At 41.4% G+C, this 17,979-nt stretch overlaps 1 non-coding gene across 1 annotated transcript; it reads left to right on the top strand.

Annotated features, from left to right (window-relative positions):
• The first annotated feature begins 4,735 nt into the window (after positions 1 to 4,735).
• Positions 4,736 to 4,810, top strand: Trnas-cga (transfer RNA serine (anticodon CGA)). The gene has a single exon. It is a non-coding gene; the product is annotated as a tRNA-Ser (tRNA).
• Positions 4,811 to 17,979: the final 13,169 nt, after the last annotated feature.

Genomic DNA, 17,979 nt, shown 5'->3' on the forward strand with positions numbered 1-17,979 from the left:
AAAAACATCCAGTGTGTGTGGTGTGTTATTGTAACCGGAGTAACAAGATGATTTACACCATGCAACGTGTAGTTTTCTGTGAGAGGCAATGGGTCAGAACGGGTTAATGTTAGTTTAGAACCTGACACAGACCATGAAGTTATGGCGGAAAAACAAAATGTATGGCAGTGTACAAAGCGTGCTAAAGCAGAAGAAAAAACCATGTTTCAGACAGCGGCACAGGGTCACAGAAAGCGTCTCTTGCGGCTGTGGGATACGGTCATCCTCCTGGTGATGAAACTTTAAACTGGTCTGTGCAGTGGATCAATACCTGTATATTTAATAGGATCGTCACATGTGCTCGATGCCGACATACATGAGGTATTTGTTTTCGTTGTATGTGATGTGCTAGATGTGGTAAAAATCTTAATCACTTCTCTATCGGATGAAGTTAGTGGAGCTTTTATAGTTCGTAATTTTTCTCTGTGGATGGAACGGAATAACGATGATAGAGTGTTAAGGTGATAGTGTGAATGGCCCCTGAGGGACGTGGATCTATAGTACCTGCTTGTAGTTTGGAGAAGCACCACAATGCAGTAGCAAAATTCAAATCCATCCCCAGTTTCCGTATTGTCTTTTATACTACATTATGTTGCACGATCAGGCTTCATTTCCATAAAATGGTCAAAACACAGTTCTGTCGCAGTAACTCAGCGTCGCCTGTTTCTACATGGGCTGCAGAAGATGGTAGATATAATTTCCTCTGACCCCTACTCATTTCCGACTTACATTGGAACGATCACGTGACAAAGCAGCAGGGGTGGTACCGCCGAATCTGAGGGGCTACCTAAAACGAGGCGGGAATTTTTCTGTAGCAGATAGGTTCGAGAAAGGTAGCTCGTTCGAGATATGAGAGTGCCAGGAATATAATTCACTAGGGGCTGTAATCATTAACAGGCTTCTCCATAGGATCCAACACAGGTATGTGCTTGAATGGAAAGGACTAGGCATCTGAAAAGCTAGTGTACATCACACTGTCTACTGTTTGTGATCCTTCTCAATCAGCCACTGCCTATAGCCCACTGAATATATCACCAACCCTCTGACACTGCATCGAGACAGAATGCGTTACAAATACTGGAGAAATATGTAGGGACGGTGGCGTGACGGGTTTGAAAATACTGGATTCATACCACGTACCTCCGCCAAATCACTTTCAAAATTAGGTAATTTTATTATGAGTGTGTACCATCGGCGAAGTGTAACTACTCTGTTGGTGCGATATTACATGCTCCAGCGATCACCGGTCTTTTTTTTAGCATCTTACGGTTTGTAAGGCTATTAAACCACTCTTTCTAAGACATGGTGGTTCCACTCACAAGAAAAACTTATGAGACATGTCCACCCTTTTTTGGTTTTCGGTCAATATTATGTCGTATTGCAATCAGTTATTGACGTATTATATTTAGTAGTAGGGGGAACATGAATAGGTTCGCCTTGAGCATCACGCTTATATATTATGACTTGTGTTTGGGTTCTGACATGCACAAAGGAAATCACTATGTCCATTCGTAAGGAAGGGATAAGTTTGACGCCGAGCATTGTGATAGCAAAGGGAAGAGTATGTCAAGTCAAAAGAATGGTATTGATATTTTTATTTCCAGAGCCACAGCTGTCGACAGAGTGTATTTCCTATACTTCGCTCATTGTCAAATGTCCTTCACCGGAGACCGTGATCGTAACATTTAGTTGTAAGTACACAGATGAAATATATATGTGACCGATTTCTTAGGATGATGATTCTACCTGTGAATGCTTGGCGTGATGCGCCAGTACCTGTGCAGGGATGATTCACATTTCCCATTAATGGTAGGAGCTGCCTGAATGCAAAGGTCTGTTGGAATGCAGGAATATAGCTGAGTTAACTGTGTTGTCCTCTAGATTGCAGAACAGTGAACTAATACTTAGTATGTGTTTGGCAGCTTTCGCGATTGCGTGGAAATTAGAGAAGATTGAATATGGAGGTGTGTTTGCGCTGCACCGTTAATCTCTCCCATATAGTTTGTTTGGTTGCCTGCTTCTGCACACTTAGCGCCTTTATTTAGTTGAGGGAACATGGATTGTGGTGTGCATCTAGCAGGTAGAAATTTTGCGCCTTTATTTGGTTGAGGGGACATCAATTTGTGCATCCAGAAGGTGAAAGACGCATTTGCTGGTTCTCTTGACATGAGATACACCTTAGTTGACTTTTTAAATTATAGGGATGATTTGGAATCTGTTACATCACTGACATCGGTATTTGCGTGTGGAAATGTCATTTTCCTCTTTTTTTTGGCGTTCTCACGTAAAGGCCTTCACAAACAGGACAAGTTTCTAGTTACTCAGTGGTCTAGAGCACGCTCCATGTAGCTAAAGTTCGGGTTTGTAGAGAAATAATTTCCAGTCTACATCTAGGGAATTATGTCGTGTTAGCAATCACTAGGATGCGGCAGTGTGCTTGATATCAAGACGTATCACGAAAATGGTATAATATTATGGCAAACCGTGCAAAATACATGTGTTCTTGTAATCCCGAAGTCTGGAGATGGGTATAGGAAAGCGAGCAAGCAAGCAGGCCCGGACCACAAACAGTAACGTGTTGGTGCCGAGGGGAAACGAGCCTGAATTTGTAGAACAGTTCTGAGAGTAACTTCGGTCCGCTGAGGGTCCTCTGGTCACCTGTTGGGGTGGATGACCTCACAGGGAAATATCTAGTGCTGTGAGGGGTATATACGGTGCTGTCTGTATTCGCTGTATAAGTACGAATGATGTAAAGGGGATGATTTTGTATGGCACAGGATTATAAATGTATGTTTACTACATCTATAAACTACGCGGTGATATGTTTCTGGGTTGGAGATCGGTTTTACGCTCTAATATTCAAGCTCCTCTACTCAGTGGGAGAGCAGTGGAATTGAGTAAGAGTCTTTCCATATTTGACAATATGTTGGGGCACTTTGCAGGGTTTCATTGTCTTTGCAATATGGCTGTGTAAAAAAGTTTTTTTTGCCATTGAAAGTCTCGTCTGCGGAAAGAAAGATAAGGCAGTGTTTCCACACTGGCCGCATCAGTAATTGGGAGGGTAAATTCGATAAGAGCCAGTTATAATGCTTGATTCATTCACACGACAACCTTTATGCCGGGATGTTGGAGTCTCTACATAGCGGTGGGAACGTTTGAATATATTGAAAGCATTAAGGGTAACACGTGATGGACTTGGTGCCACGTTAGGACCGCGAGGAAGAATGCATTCAAGGTTATTCTGAACTGTTTTTGTAAATAGGTTCTGTAAGGGCAAGAATTTCTGTGCATACAAGCTGAGACATCAAGAAAGAGGGTGTTAACTATTTCTGGGAACTATACAATTTCCGAGAGCACGAATTGGTTCTTATTTTACATAGCCATGTGACATCAGTATAAGATTGAGAAGTTTGTTAGATGCACTTGCGATGGTTTGTAGCTGGCCCAGCATGAGCGTCACAATTGTCGTGAGCAGCGAAACTATTTATCAAGAGCTCGATATGTGACGTCAGTAGGCATGTTGCGAGCACTGCGTTTGTGAGGGTGAGTCGCCCTGCAAATATGTCTTCGCTGGACCACAGGTAGACAGAGGGATGCATGCACGGTCCTTAGGACGACATGCTAGTTATTTAGATAAATAAGTGACATCGAAAGTCGTAGATCTTTCACATGCCTTTGACAGCAGCCTGAGGGTGATGGCTCGTTCGTCCGACGCTGGCTCGCGCCTTTGCAGTCTGGAAATAGGTCTTCACTCCCGTCCAGTTGGGTCAGCAGTGGTGCTTAGTTTATCACATATTTCGAGAGGAATTTCTCAGGTGTCAAGTATGAAAGGGATGTCGCTGCCTCATGCTTTGCAGCCACAAGTGTTTGTTTTGACAGCTGCCAGTACATCTCAACTTCTGGGAGTGTGTGTGGTAATGGCCAGTGCGGTCCCGTGGACAGGGGACGGTGGGTGGTGTCTGTGCATATTATTTGTGTGTCTGTTGCATTATTTTGTGAGCAGGTCTGTAGGCTGTGCTATGCATTATTTGGACAGTTTACGAGAAGATTTCGTTTCTGCACATCAGTGTACTGCATTATTTAGGAGGTGTTTGCATGTCTGTACTGAAATTATTTCGGTAATTTAGGAGTTGTTTGCGTGTCTGTAGAGCGGTATTTAGAAGTAGTTTACAGGTCTGTGTGCTGTGTGGCATGACGCCAAGCTTGTCAGACCGTGTGTTTTGTATCAGTGTGATAAATATACTATCTCAAATTCATCGTTAAATAAATTGTTCCAAAATAAATAAAGTACACTCCTGAATGAGATTTTCACTCTGCAGCGGAGTGTGCGCTGATATGAAACTTTCTGGATGATTAAAACTGTGTGCCCGACCGAGACTCGAACTCGGGAACTTTGCCTTTCGCGGGCAAGTGCTCTACCAACTGAGCTACCGAAGCACGATTCACGCCCGGTACTCACAGCTTTGCTTCTGCCAGTATCCGTCTCCTACCTTCCAAACTTTACAGAAGCACTTCTGCGAAACATGCAGAACTAGCACTCCTGAAAGAAAGGATACTGTGGAGACATGGCTTAGCCACAGCCTGGGGGATGTTTCCAGAATGAGATTTTCACTCTGCTGCGGAGTGTGCGCTGGAGTGTGGAAGGTAGGAGACGGATACTGGCAGAAGTAAAGCTGTGAGTACCGGGCGTGAGTCGTGCTTCGGTAGCTCAGTTGGTAGAGCACTTGCCCGCGAAAGGCAAAGGTCCCGAGTTCGAGTCTCGGTCGGGCACACAGTTTTAATCTGCCAGGAAGTTTCAAAGTACACTCCTTCCTCTCTCCAGGTGCCCAGTGCAGGCTGAGTCATTTCCTCTTCCAGACAGTCATCTCGGGTTATGTCACAGAACAGACGACAGCGCCCTCTGGTGACAGTATTGTCTGTACCTTGTGGCGACCTCACTGTTTCACCCATCCGCCCCCCCCCCCCCCTTTGGGTTACGTCATGGTGCCGATGACACCACTCTTTGGTGGCAGTACTGTGTACTAGGTCCAGACCTCGTGTTGAACATACTGTTTTCCGCCAAAATCCGCCATCTTGAATAATGGTACTTGCATCATCAGCTGACATTATGATTGCCATCTTGGATTACGTCACGGAATAGACGACAGCGCCCCCTAGTGGGGATGCTGTGTACTAGATCAGTTGGGCTCTGGACCTCATGGCGAACACACTGAATGGTAGTGGTGCCTCAAATTGTTTAAATAAAGACTTGTTGCATGATTTTGGCAGTTGCGAATTAGCAAGTATGTTTGCATAGTCTTTTATATGGATTATTATTTTGACTATTTACGAGTTATTTGGCTCTCTGGACATAAATGTATTGCATTATTTACGAGTAGTTTGCAGGTTGGTAGGCTGTGTGGTGTGAGCCCAAGCATATCAGAGTCTGTGTTCCGTATCACTGTGATAAATATACTATCTTTCAGAATCCATCCCTATATAAATTTTTCCAAAATAAATAGAGTATACTCCTTCCTCTCTCCAGCAGCCCAGCACAGGTTGAGTCCTCTCCCTGCCATTTCCTAGGACGAGGTGGCGGTCAGGTGACTTAGGTTAGTGGAGGGACTCCAAGTGCCTTTTCTTTCCCTCCATTTTCTTAGGTCAGTAGAGATAGCCTGCTTAACCTATCTTCCCTCCAAAATTCAGACTTCCCGCCAATCCCTAGCAAGAGGTGACGGTCGGATGACTTAGGTTGTTGGATGTACCCCAATTGAACTATCTTCCCGTTATTTTTCTTATGTTGGTAGAGGCTGCATTATCCTGATGGAATTCGAACTTCCCACCATTTTCTGGGGGATGGGGTAAGATTAGTGGGGGTAGCCTAATTGACCTATCTTCCTAGCAAAATTAAAACTTCCCACCAAAATCAGCCATCTTGAATGACGTCACAGCCACCATCTTGGTTGATGTCATGCACTGTTGCCAAGTCTACAAGCCTCCCTCTTGGATGACATCATCACCGACATCTTGGATACATCTGGTAACAATGCAGAATGACTTAGAACGCCCTTGCCCCAATACTGCCACCTACTCCAATGGAACGATACCTGTGTATCTCATATGCTCGATGTCAACACGCAGACGGTATTTGTTTTTCAATATATCAGAAGGGAGGGACACGGTAAAATCTTATAGGAGGTTCTATTACTAGGAGTGGTATAAATGGTTTAAGTTTTGATGCAGGTAGTTCTCTCAAAACTACACCGATTTTGCTCATAAAACTATTAGAAAACGGCTTTATGTATTCTCGTGGAATCATGACTGTTTTTACTATTATCGTCACGATTGCATGTTAAAAATAGTTCTTACCGCAATTCCTGTGTTATTTCATTCTTCATAACCTATAATTACAAACACCATTTGAATTATAGCTTATTGTGAAACATAGGAATGATAGTGTTTCTCCCGACATGTGAGTAGATTGCATGAAACAGGCTGTGATGATCAAACTGCTTACAAACTAGAACCAAAGAATCTGCTGCTATTGCGAATGATTGTCTTCTGGATGACAGAACCTTTACAGGCAGCTTGGTAGAGGGGAGCTATGGTGCAAAAATGTCAAATGTAAGCACATAGACGGTATTTGTTTTCGATGTTTATAGGAGGTTCTAGTACAAGACAGGCTTTAACAATGTGTTTCGTAAACGCCAGCATGATATAGCATAGAGACACGTTCTTATGGCGTGTAACTTGCCCTTAAGACGAAAGAAATTGTTTAACATAGATGTTTTTTCTTGAGAGTTTAAATTCTTACTTTTTTTACTCTTATGATGGTTTTGAAATAACGAGGACAGTCTGCAGTGATCAGTAGTTTTCGCAGCAAAATAGCGGAAGATTATTTTTCCCGATGTTACGCAGGGGTGTGTAGTTCAAACTCTGTAGTTTGGTCATCTGTAATCGGCGGCGGTGCTGTAGTTTTTCTTTTCACTTCGTTGTATGTCGCAAAATAATGGGAGGCCTGGGCAGAGTGAGATGCGAATTGTATCCTGCAGTCGAACGTAAAAACTATACCGATTTTGTCGGCATCAATAGCACTGACTATCCAGCCCCTTGCTCATCGGGGACGCATTTTACTGAAGACTGCCACCAGATCGGTGGGATGGAGGTATGCCGCAGTTGACCAATGAATCTGTGCCCAGATATGGCGGGGGAACTCTTCAGTTTCGATTTGAAAGCTCGTAGATTACTGCTAAGATTTTTGAATTCCTGTGGTAGCTTACTGAAAATGGATGCAACAGTATATTGCACACCTTTCTGCACAAGACTCTAGGAAGTGCGATCCAAATGCAGACTGGATTTCTCCCTAGTATTAACTGAGTTAAAGTTGCTAATTCTTGGGAATAAGCTGATATTGCTAACAAGAAACGACACTACAGAATGTATGTATTGAGAGTCCAATGTTGGAATACCCAGACTAATGAACAGGGGTCAACAAGACGTTCGCGATATTGCACCACTTATTGCCCGAATCTCCCGTTTCTGAGCCAAAAGTATCCTTTGAGAACAGGAAGAGTTACCCGAAAATATAATACCATACGTCATTAGCGACTGTAAATAAACAAAATACACTACTTTCCGTGTTGGACTATGATTGCCTTAGATACTGTTCGAATAGCAAGATAAGTCTTTGAACAAGATCCTAAATGTAGGTTTTCCACAACAGTTTACTATCTATCTGAACACTAGAAATTTGAACAGTTCAGTTTCACTAATCGTATACCCATTCTGTGAAATTAAAATTTCGGGTTTTCTTTAATTGTGTGTTATAAACTGTGCAAACTGAGTCTTTCTGTGGTTTAGCGTTAGTTGCCATAATTTCTGTCTGACACATGGAGACATTTCTCTTAAATTGACTAAAAATGGACGTAATAATGGGAAGGAAAAGGTTCACAGTCACGACTCCCTCATTTTATGAAGAACCATTCATCTGAATATTTCTCTTGGAATGAACACTTCCCCTTCGGCATTTTGAGTTTACTTCAACAATCAAATACCTTAATAACAAATTAACCGCGCTACGGTTCTGAGAAACAGAGAATCACTTTGCTGCAAAGCTTGAACTAAGTGAGATAAGGGACGTTGATGGTGGTCCATCAATGTGGCATTGAGCATTCAAGTCATAGTGCTTAAAGAAGGGCTTATACTTTGAAAGGGAGTTTATCTCTTTTAAACACGTCAGGTAGCAAATAAAATCTGTACGATATATATCATATAGTATGGTACAAGTTGTGTAGGGAACATGTAGTGATCACAAACGTTCATGTGGCAACTATTCATAACCAGCTTCACATAAATGTACGAGAGCACATTACATACATTTCCTGATTTCAACCACTCAGACACGTTGTAAGCAGTAATATTCTCTTTTCCCAGCCTCAAGACTAACTGTCGTAACATATTGAGGAATTAAGAGCTCTACAATATTTTTTCTAGCGTATGGCTACAGCTCTTTTCTATAACAAGCAGAGTTTTGCAGTCACTATTCCTCTTTAATAGCGATAACTAAAACATGACTATACTTTGAACAATACACTCACTACTACTCCTCAAATTCACTATTACAATTATGGCATTAACTTATTCACAGACATTCTGCACACATTTGAAGTTGAATAAATGAATGACGATAGACTGGTAGTGATTATTCAGTAACATACAGCTGGTTCACTGAAAGATAAAAACTGAAGTTCATTGTATGCTTGTAATAAAGTATTCTTTACATTGAAGCCTGTAGGAGGTTTCTGTATAACATGGCATTCCTTTTTGAAGATTCAGCTTCTGCACACAGTTATAGAATCTAAACAGGTCTCTATCATTACGTCGTCGTTCCTCGCACATGTAACAAACAAAATCTTTGTACGACGCTGTAACAGACTCGTTTGTTTTTTTGTAACAAACTCAATTTTGCTAGCTGCGGCAGATCCGTCTCATGGTGATCCCCCTCCTGCTCCAAAGTGTTAAACTGGTACAGTGCTTAGCAACAGGAACTTCAAAGTTTGCTTGGACTAGAACAGTTTTGTGGTGTCTCCACCCATTTGCTTGGACCCTGAAAATTAACTCCGAATGGACATACTCTAGGCTACATTGCACTCTCAAGGATTTCTTAGTCAGGGGAAATTTGTATGATATTGATGGTGGTAGGTAGGTTTATGGTAGCTATGCATGTGATGCACTGACATAAACCCCAAATTGGCAGTCTGAATATGTATATAGATGCCACTGTGTGTTGGCTGGATTTACAAATATCAAAAATACAGAAGGGTTTCGTGGAAGTGGTGAAAGCTATAAAATAAAAAAAAAGATGCTAGGGCTTTATTAAACTGTAATTATATTCTTTACTCATCGACAAATATGTCATGGCAGAAGGCTGTTTTGCTACTGGGCAGTGTGAAAATAACGCCCAGACGTTTTTGCGAAGTAATCAGACTACTAATCAGCTAAAAAAAGTTACTTATATCTAGTCGTAAGGGGAGGATTGATTTGACGTGGTGAATTGTGACTTCAATGCACTGAGTACTATATCAGAAAGTAAGAGGCGATGCATTCATTTCGTAAGCAGCTGCACAATATAGCAATGCAAGTGTACAACTCGATCTGCTATGGTGTACAAACAAGACGGGTAATACGGCTGTAATGAATTGGATACACAGAATGTCTCCTCATCGGGAGTAGTAGGACAACCTTTGTATGGCCCCAGTCTGCATTGTTGTCAAATTTATTCAAGATAGTGGGTCAAAGATGGCGACGACAGGTATGGCAATGTCATAATGGCGTCATGGTGAGAAGTTCAAATTATGGGGGGAAAATAGGTCAATTGGGCTACCCTCACTAACCTAACTTCCTCTCCTTCCCCCCTCCCCCTCCCCAAGAAAATGGCGGGAAGTTGAAATTTTGCCAGAAAAAAAGGTACTTGGGTTACCTCCATTAACCTGAGAAAATGGTGTGAGAAAAGGTCGCTTGGGCTACCTCCACTAACCTAAGTCATCCAACCGCTACCTCTTCCTTGGAATTGGTGGGAAAAGGACTCATCCTGTATCAACTTACTGGGGAGAGGAAGGAGTGTACTTTATTTATTTTCAGTGTTTATTTAAACAATTTGAGTTGTCATGAGAAGTAGCTCCATCAAGTGTGTTCACAATGAGGTGCGGAGTCCAACCGACCTATTACACAGTACTGCCACCAGAGGGCGTCGTCGCCCCATGGGAGCCTGGGGGAAACTTGTGGGAAATGGACTCAGCCTGTGCTGGGGTGCTGGAGAGAGGAGGGACTGTACTTTATTTATTTTGGAAGAATTTATTTCGTATAGATTATTTATTATAGTGATACAAACCACTCACTCTGACACGCTTGGGGTCACAGTACACAGGCCACAGATCTGGAGACTACTCGTAAATCACCGAAATAATGCACTGCACTGATGTACAGACACGCAAACAACACGTAAATTGTCAAAATATTGCATGTAAAAGGCTCTGCAGGCATGCTCACAACGCTTAAACAGCTGAAAACAATGCAGTGCACAAACACTCAGTACACATGAAAAAAGGCTTTCGAACTATTGTCAACCATGACGTATCGGTGAACTGTTCCCTCCAAAGGTTCCAACGTGTGCATGTGCCGACACCTTCTACAGCCAATAGGTGAAAGTCATATCCATTTTCGGGTATACAGTTAGAATTTTTCGAGTTTTATACTGACGTCACATCTCTATGTAAATAAGAGCCAAGACACCCTCAGGACGCACACGGGTTCACCTAACTACCGTGGCTGAGGCATACCTACCGGTCAAGTGCAGATAGAGATGTTTGCAAGGCTAAAAGGTTGTCAATGTTACACTGATGTCACAGGTCTATGTAAATAAGAGCCAAGTCTCCCCTCTGAATGCTCTATAGAAATGTATTGCAATGCTTCCCTGAATAGCACAGTGTACATTCTCCCTAGCAATCCTAATGCGAATGCAAGCTACTTCCAGTTGCGTACCTGCCGGTCGATCGCAGGGCTAATTACCAAGCGAGAGATGTCTGCATAGCTGCTCGCCTGTGCAGGCGCAGCTAAAAGCCTTTCAGTGTTATACCACTCCTACCCCCACCCCCCTCTGGACGCCCTATACAAATCTTTTGAATTGCTTTAAGAAACTATTAACAAAAATACTTCATTCAGAATGACGCCGAATACATTCTTCCATGATGCTCCTAATGTCAGAGCCCGTCCATTACATATCAAACCCTCAAGGAAATCATAAAGTGTCCCAGAAATAGTTAGTGGTCGCTTTTCTAAGAGCTTTCTTGATGTCTCAGCTTGTCTTCATGGAAATTCTTGTCCTAACAGGAGCTGTTTACGAAAATAGCCCAAAATAACACCGACTACATTCTTCCTGATGGTCGTAACGAGGCATACCCGTCCATCACGTGTTACCCATCCTGGAAATCGCGACGTCCTGCTTTCAACGTAGGTCTCAGAAATGGTAAATATTCTCACCGCTATGTAGAGGCTCCTACGTCGCAGCACAAAGGATGTCTTGTGAATGAATGGAGCATTTTGATTGGCTCTTACTGAATTTACCCACCTAACTGATGCTGCTTCCGGTGCTGCAGCACTGTCCGCCATTGTTTTTACTGCAGACGAGACTTTCAGCTCCAAAACTATTTTGCACATGTCGCCATATTGCACTCATAGCTAAACTCCGCAAAAGTGGTGTACAGATCGTCATATACGGAAAAACACTGCTCTGCCACGGAGGACAGAAACTTGAATATTAGAGCGTGAAACTGATCTCCAACCTGGCAATGTATCACCGTGTACTGTGTCGATGTAGTAAACATGCAATTCGTATCCTATGCCATACAAAATCACCCCTTTTGCCTCATGCATATAGTTCCCGACCGCCAGACACTCGTACATATACCACAAAGACAGAGAGCATAAGCACATGCAACATTTATACTCCTCGCAGCACTAGATATTTCCCACGAGGTCAGTTATCCACCACAGCCGACGGTCACATGTCATTCTCCCTGATACATGACCAGAGCACCCTCAATGGAATGAAGTCACTCTCCAAACTGTTGTACGAAGTCGAGGTCGGTTACCCTCGGCACAAAGGCATTACTGTTTGTACCTCCGACCTGCTTGCTTGCTTGCTTTCTACATCCATCTCCAGACTCTGGGATTACAAGAACATATGTAACTTCATATGATTTGCTGGGACATCATACCATTTTCGCGAGACACTGTAACGTAGCAAGTTATTATGAGATGACATTCGTTCATTCGCTGGAGTAAGGCAAGCCTTTTTTCTTTTTTCGCTTTGCTCACAGCGTAGCTGACGCTTCCTGCCGTGAGAACTGCATAGAGTAACATTCAGCTAGTACGAAAATTCATACCCTCTACGAATCTAAATAATCCATATTAATTATTATTTGAGTTTGTTCAAATTTGGTACACAGCCTTTTGTTATTAATGGAATGATGCTGTCAAAATTTCAGATTTTTATTTATTATAATTCAAGAGATAATGAAAATTACCTAAAAGTCCTGAAACCGACGCTTATGTTTTAAAACCCAGTTAAGAACAATAACAAATTGACTTTCACTATCATTTGAAGCCATTACAAAGTTATCAGTGCATAAAATGATTTAATTGAATTTATTTTTTCAAAACTTTAGTTACTTTACATTATGTAGTTAAAAAATTGCTCAAATTATTATTTGCTTATAATTTTTCTGTATAAGTGCATGAGAATGCTTCACAGAGTGTATGTGGGACATACATTTAAACTTAATATGTCATTTTATGTAAAAAATTGTGCAAACGAACCGTGGGAGAGTTATTGTGCAACCACGATTCAGAAGATGTATGTCGATATGAGCTTGCTTTTGTATCAAAGTAGCCAGAATGAAAGTTAGAGGCAGAATAAGTTTATGTATCAATTTGGAGAATATTTTGCACCCCACTTATTTTGTTTAAACAATATACTAGAAATTGAAGTTTAAATGACATTAATTACTATCAGATTGGTGATTGGATAGGCAAGTTTTGTCACGAGAATGATCTAGAAGGAACATTCTGATTGGTCGTTTAGATTAACAGCTAATCAAAATTAAGCTGCTCCCACGCGAATATAGTGAGGAGGGCTGAGAGTAGAGGAGCTCGAGATAGTCGCTTCCTTACCGGCCTACAGATAACACCATGTTAGACAGCTCCATAAAAATAGTCTGTAAGATGAAGAACTAGTGAGTTCATTTCGGTTAGAACGTGTCATGACTTAAGCGACTGGAGTTACGAACATTTTAATGAAAGTTTTGTGTTTCTAAATTAAGTAGTTGGCGATTTATGAGCGTGTGAACTTTCTGGTCATAGTAACAATTCTGCGTGGCATATTTCGTGCTCTGTACGGAATACTTTGGCGAGCACTTCTTACATAGAAGAACATTGAAGCGACCGGATGTTTAACTCGCGATGAGTGGTGGATCTGTGACTGTTAGATCGTGAAAATTAGTCGGGTGGGACTTGCAAAAATTCTGGCTGCTTTTCGAGTGAAAATGTGTCGTACAGACAGTGAATTTTGAAGAAAAAAGTTTACCATATTAAATACGGACTTGATACCTATTTCACGTGCCTCCATATGAATAAAAAGCTGATTCAGTCTAAATTTTAAATGCTTTCTGCAAGTAGACTGCATCCTTCGAAGGCCATTTTTTTTAAAAATATGAACTTTCAGTAACTGACTTTCAACTGGAGTTACGCTGCCTCTGTTTGGTAGGTATAAGATAGTGGTTTTATCCGAGCTGCGTTACACTGCCTAGCATGTATCTGCTACTACAGAGTGAAGGGATGTGGGTAGGAAGGAATATCGAGGTAGGTGGACTTTCAGTAATTCAGAGAGATTGAAGACGACCGAGCCCGCCCCCCGCAATTGATGCATGTGAAGTTCAAGTGGGAGTGAACTTTAAAAGCAGCAGTGTAGCTAAACCGATAAAAGAAAGACCCACACGTGCATAAATAGACTTAGATAGAAAGACAGAGGAGCCATTGTGATCAAGGGAAAGATTCTGCAGAAAGGACCGCAATAGCGAAGTGGAATATTTGGCGGCTAGAACAACCGGTGTAGAAGGCGGCTGAAAACCTTAGCAAAAGCTGAACATCGAACGACAACGAGCAACAGCAGCTGGGACTCTGCGGCAGTTGGCAACAGTGGACGGAGTGTGGACCCAGAAACTAAACCTGCGGGGGCAGAGCTTGGCGAACGGACCCGCTGTTAACATCTCGCCGAGCTGACGACGATCGAGAAAAGTTAAGTTGTATTCTACTTTGTTTGGTGTGTGTGTGTGTGTGTGTGTGTGTGTGTGTGTGTGTGTGTGTGTATGTGTGTACAAAGAAACTTGTGAACATGGCGAAAAATAATAACCATGCTACAGTAGAAGAGAATGTGGGGGTCAAGTTTATACCTGTTACTGTTGCAGAAATAAAGCAGGAACCATTGTCAATTGCTTGTGAACAGAAAGATAGTGTTTCAGAAATGTTAGCGAGTATTTTGAAACATATGAAGGAAATGAGTTCTGATATTGACACTGAAGTTAATGGATTGGGTTCCGAAATGAACACTAAAATGATTGGGTTGCATTCTGAAGTTACTCAAGGGTTTACTAACTTGTCAGTAGAAAGGGAATCCAGAATAGAAAACAACATTTCTAAATTAAGAGATTCATGGAAAAATGATACGACTTTGTTTGGTGACAGTGTAAAAAGTGAGATTAGTAAAGTAAAACAAGAATGTAATAAGGTTGTTGTAACAGTAAAAAATGGATTGACATCTCAGATTAAGCAAGTTATTGATGACAGCAAACAGTTTGAGGAACAAGTAAATACAGATTTAAATAAAATCCAGGAACAAGTAAACAATGTGGAGAAACAATGTGAGAATAGTCACATTATAATGGAAAATCAGATCAAGGAAGGAAAGGATACGTGCGCGAAATTTGGTGTGCAAGTGGGTGCTAAATTTACTAACCTGGAAACTAACATAAATTAGCTGTAGATGAACAACTGTGTATACGTGATGGTAGACTGAAAAGAGTAGAACAAAGTTTTACTAACAATAGTGGATATGTAATATCTAATGGTGTCGTAGAATCTTCAGAAATTGCATTTGTAACACATCGGCAGTTTTTGGGATTCGATACAAGTAAAAATGTACATCCTAAAGAATTTTGGGGTGATTTTATGGACGTCTTGCCCAAATCATGGTATGATAAACAAAAATTGGTTTCATTACATCAAATTTGATGGAGGAAGCTAGAGTTTGGGGAAATTGGGCAGTAGATAAAGATGACAAGATAGAGGATTTTAAACAGGCATTTTTTGAGGAATATTGGGGCAAACGAAAACTGATGGAAGTTCTAACAAATTCTGGTCAGATGAAAAATATGATCCGATAAAAAAGAGACCATTAAGAGGTCTGTGCAAAACGTTGTCATATTTAAGCTCTAAAGTGGAGACAGAACAGATCATTATGGGTATAGAGAATAAGTTGCCTTTGTACTGGCGTAATAAAACAATCTCGGCACCTAGGGATGATACTGATCAATTTATTTATTATCTTGAGAGGGTATAAAATATTTTAAAAGCGGAGGAGAGTGCTAGAAGCGATTATAGGCCTCCTGTTAGGCAAAATGAAAACACAGCTGAGTTACATATAGAATAGGAGTACAAAGATCTAGTAATTACAGAGGCAGATACCGAAGGCGAGGGGGTCCTGTTGGAAGTAGATATAATAACAGAGACCGAACCACTGAATATAGACAGCAGCAATCCGCTGAGAGAACGGAGTGCCGCAAACCGCCAGCCGAAAGGAATATCAGTGGCAATGACCGCGTAGGAGAGGAGGAAAACTAATGGCAGTCTGTAATGGTGCTGGCGTTTGCAGACTGCGGCAGCATAGCTTAAATCCGCTAGCAAAACCTTTTGTATGGCAACCACCAGCTGAATATCTTGGGATTGATATCGTAGAAACAAATATTGCAGAGAAGAGGGACACTGTTAAAAATTGTTTTTCAAGAAAGTTTAGTAGATTTTTGGGAAAGAAATGGTCAAAACAGCGAATCCAGGAACCAGGTTAATGAGGAACAGTTATTAGAAAATAACGATTCAGAACAGGATATTAGAGTGAGTGAGCACTGCAATGCCGATGATCTCATGAACTACTCCTTCTGTTCTGTCGAGGAATTTCTTGAAAAATTAAGCTGATTTCTGTGTTACGTTGATGACTGCGTTTACATAAATTTATGGCTTGTCTTTTTTGGGTTCATAAACTTTTATTTTATCTGTTATTACTTTTATGTTGTAATCTCATGTACTGACACTTTCCATGTCCATGGGGATTGGCTTCTCAATTTGGTCCTACGAAACTAAACGTGTAAAATGAAATACAAAATAAAATGTGTAATTTGTGTTATGATATTTTTACAAATGGGGAAGAGCAGATATTAAGGATCCTTTAGCTGACGTAAAGCACAAACCAAATGTGCACTCTGAAAGTGCCTAAAGAAATGGGCAGTTACTTTGTTTCAAATTCATTCAAACAGGGTCAGTTAGTAACAACAGCAAAATTAGCAGTGTGCTGTCATACCATTAAACATCATCATGTCTTTGAAAACAGTGAACTGTACTTTCCCATTAAACTCCGAACTTTCTAATGTTTGTGAAGAGACAAAAAAATTTGAAGTTGGGCACAACAAAATCAACAGCAATTGTGCAATAACTGTTAGCGTCCGACACTATCAAACAAATACACAGTGATCATTCAAAGTTCTGTTGTTTTTGGTATAGCTGCAGCTGTTCACAATTAAAAGCGGCATTTCCTCCAGTCTTTCACTTTTTAAGCTTAAAAGAAGTATCCCGCTCTGTCCCGATTTTTCCTTCCCAAATTACGTCCATTTTTATTCAATTTGAGAGTAATGTCCCGGTCTGTCAGACAGAAATTATGGCAACCCTAGACATATAGAAAACTGAACGAAGAGTTATCATGAAACGGGGTGAAGATTACTTACAATTAACCTTAGTTCAGTTTTATGGAATAGCAAAATCCCCACAACCAGCAGGACACATGCAGTGCTTGCAGACCGGCACAGAATTTTCAGCGTGCTCAGACCAGCACCGTTCTGTCCAGCGCTCTCCGACCAGCATTCATCTGCAGGTGGGCTAGAATGCTACGTTCCTATTGGCTCCCAGGGGTAAGTGGTGGGTGGAGGGGCAGGGTATATAAAAGCCACTCCACGACCCGTCGTCCTCATTCTGTCGTCAAACACCATAGTGTGAGGTAGATTGTCTTGCTCTCGGTCGTGTGCGTTAATCGTCAGTTTGCTCCTTTTTTACGTGCATGTTACAAGTTTAGGCAAAAATGAAGCGTTCAGCTGCATCAAGCATCATCGGTAGTGACAGTGGCGGCAAACGGCAGAGACAGTGAGAGTAGGATGGGGAATTACCTGGTAAGTACAGATTAAAATCGGTAACGGTAACTTTTTCTTCCATTAAGAATTTCGAGATACTGAATACATTTCTCCTTACTGTTTCAGTGCATATCCACCAACACTAAATGGTGGGTGAAATGAACGCTGTGGTGCAACAGCAGAGACAAGGGGATGGAATCTCCCCAATTCTATTCAACATCACTTTGGAAAAAATTATGAGGGAGACATTGGAGGAATACACACAACAAAAAGTAAAGGGAATTTGTTTTGGAGAATCAGTTACAGGCCTTACGGTACATGCACTAGCTTTTGCGGATGATATTGCTCCCCCATCCACAAATATAGCAAATGCAATTAAACAAGTAGAAATCTTAGCAGAGTATGCAGATATATTCGGTTTACAGACATCACAAGTTAAAAACTAAATTCATGT

Source organism: Schistocerca gregaria, chromosome X (assembly GCF_023897955.1).
Source record: "Schistocerca gregaria isolate iqSchGreg1 chromosome X, iqSchGreg1.2, whole genome shotgun sequence".
Taxonomy (NCBI): Eukaryota; Metazoa; Arthropoda; class Insecta; order Orthoptera; family Acrididae; genus Schistocerca; species Schistocerca gregaria.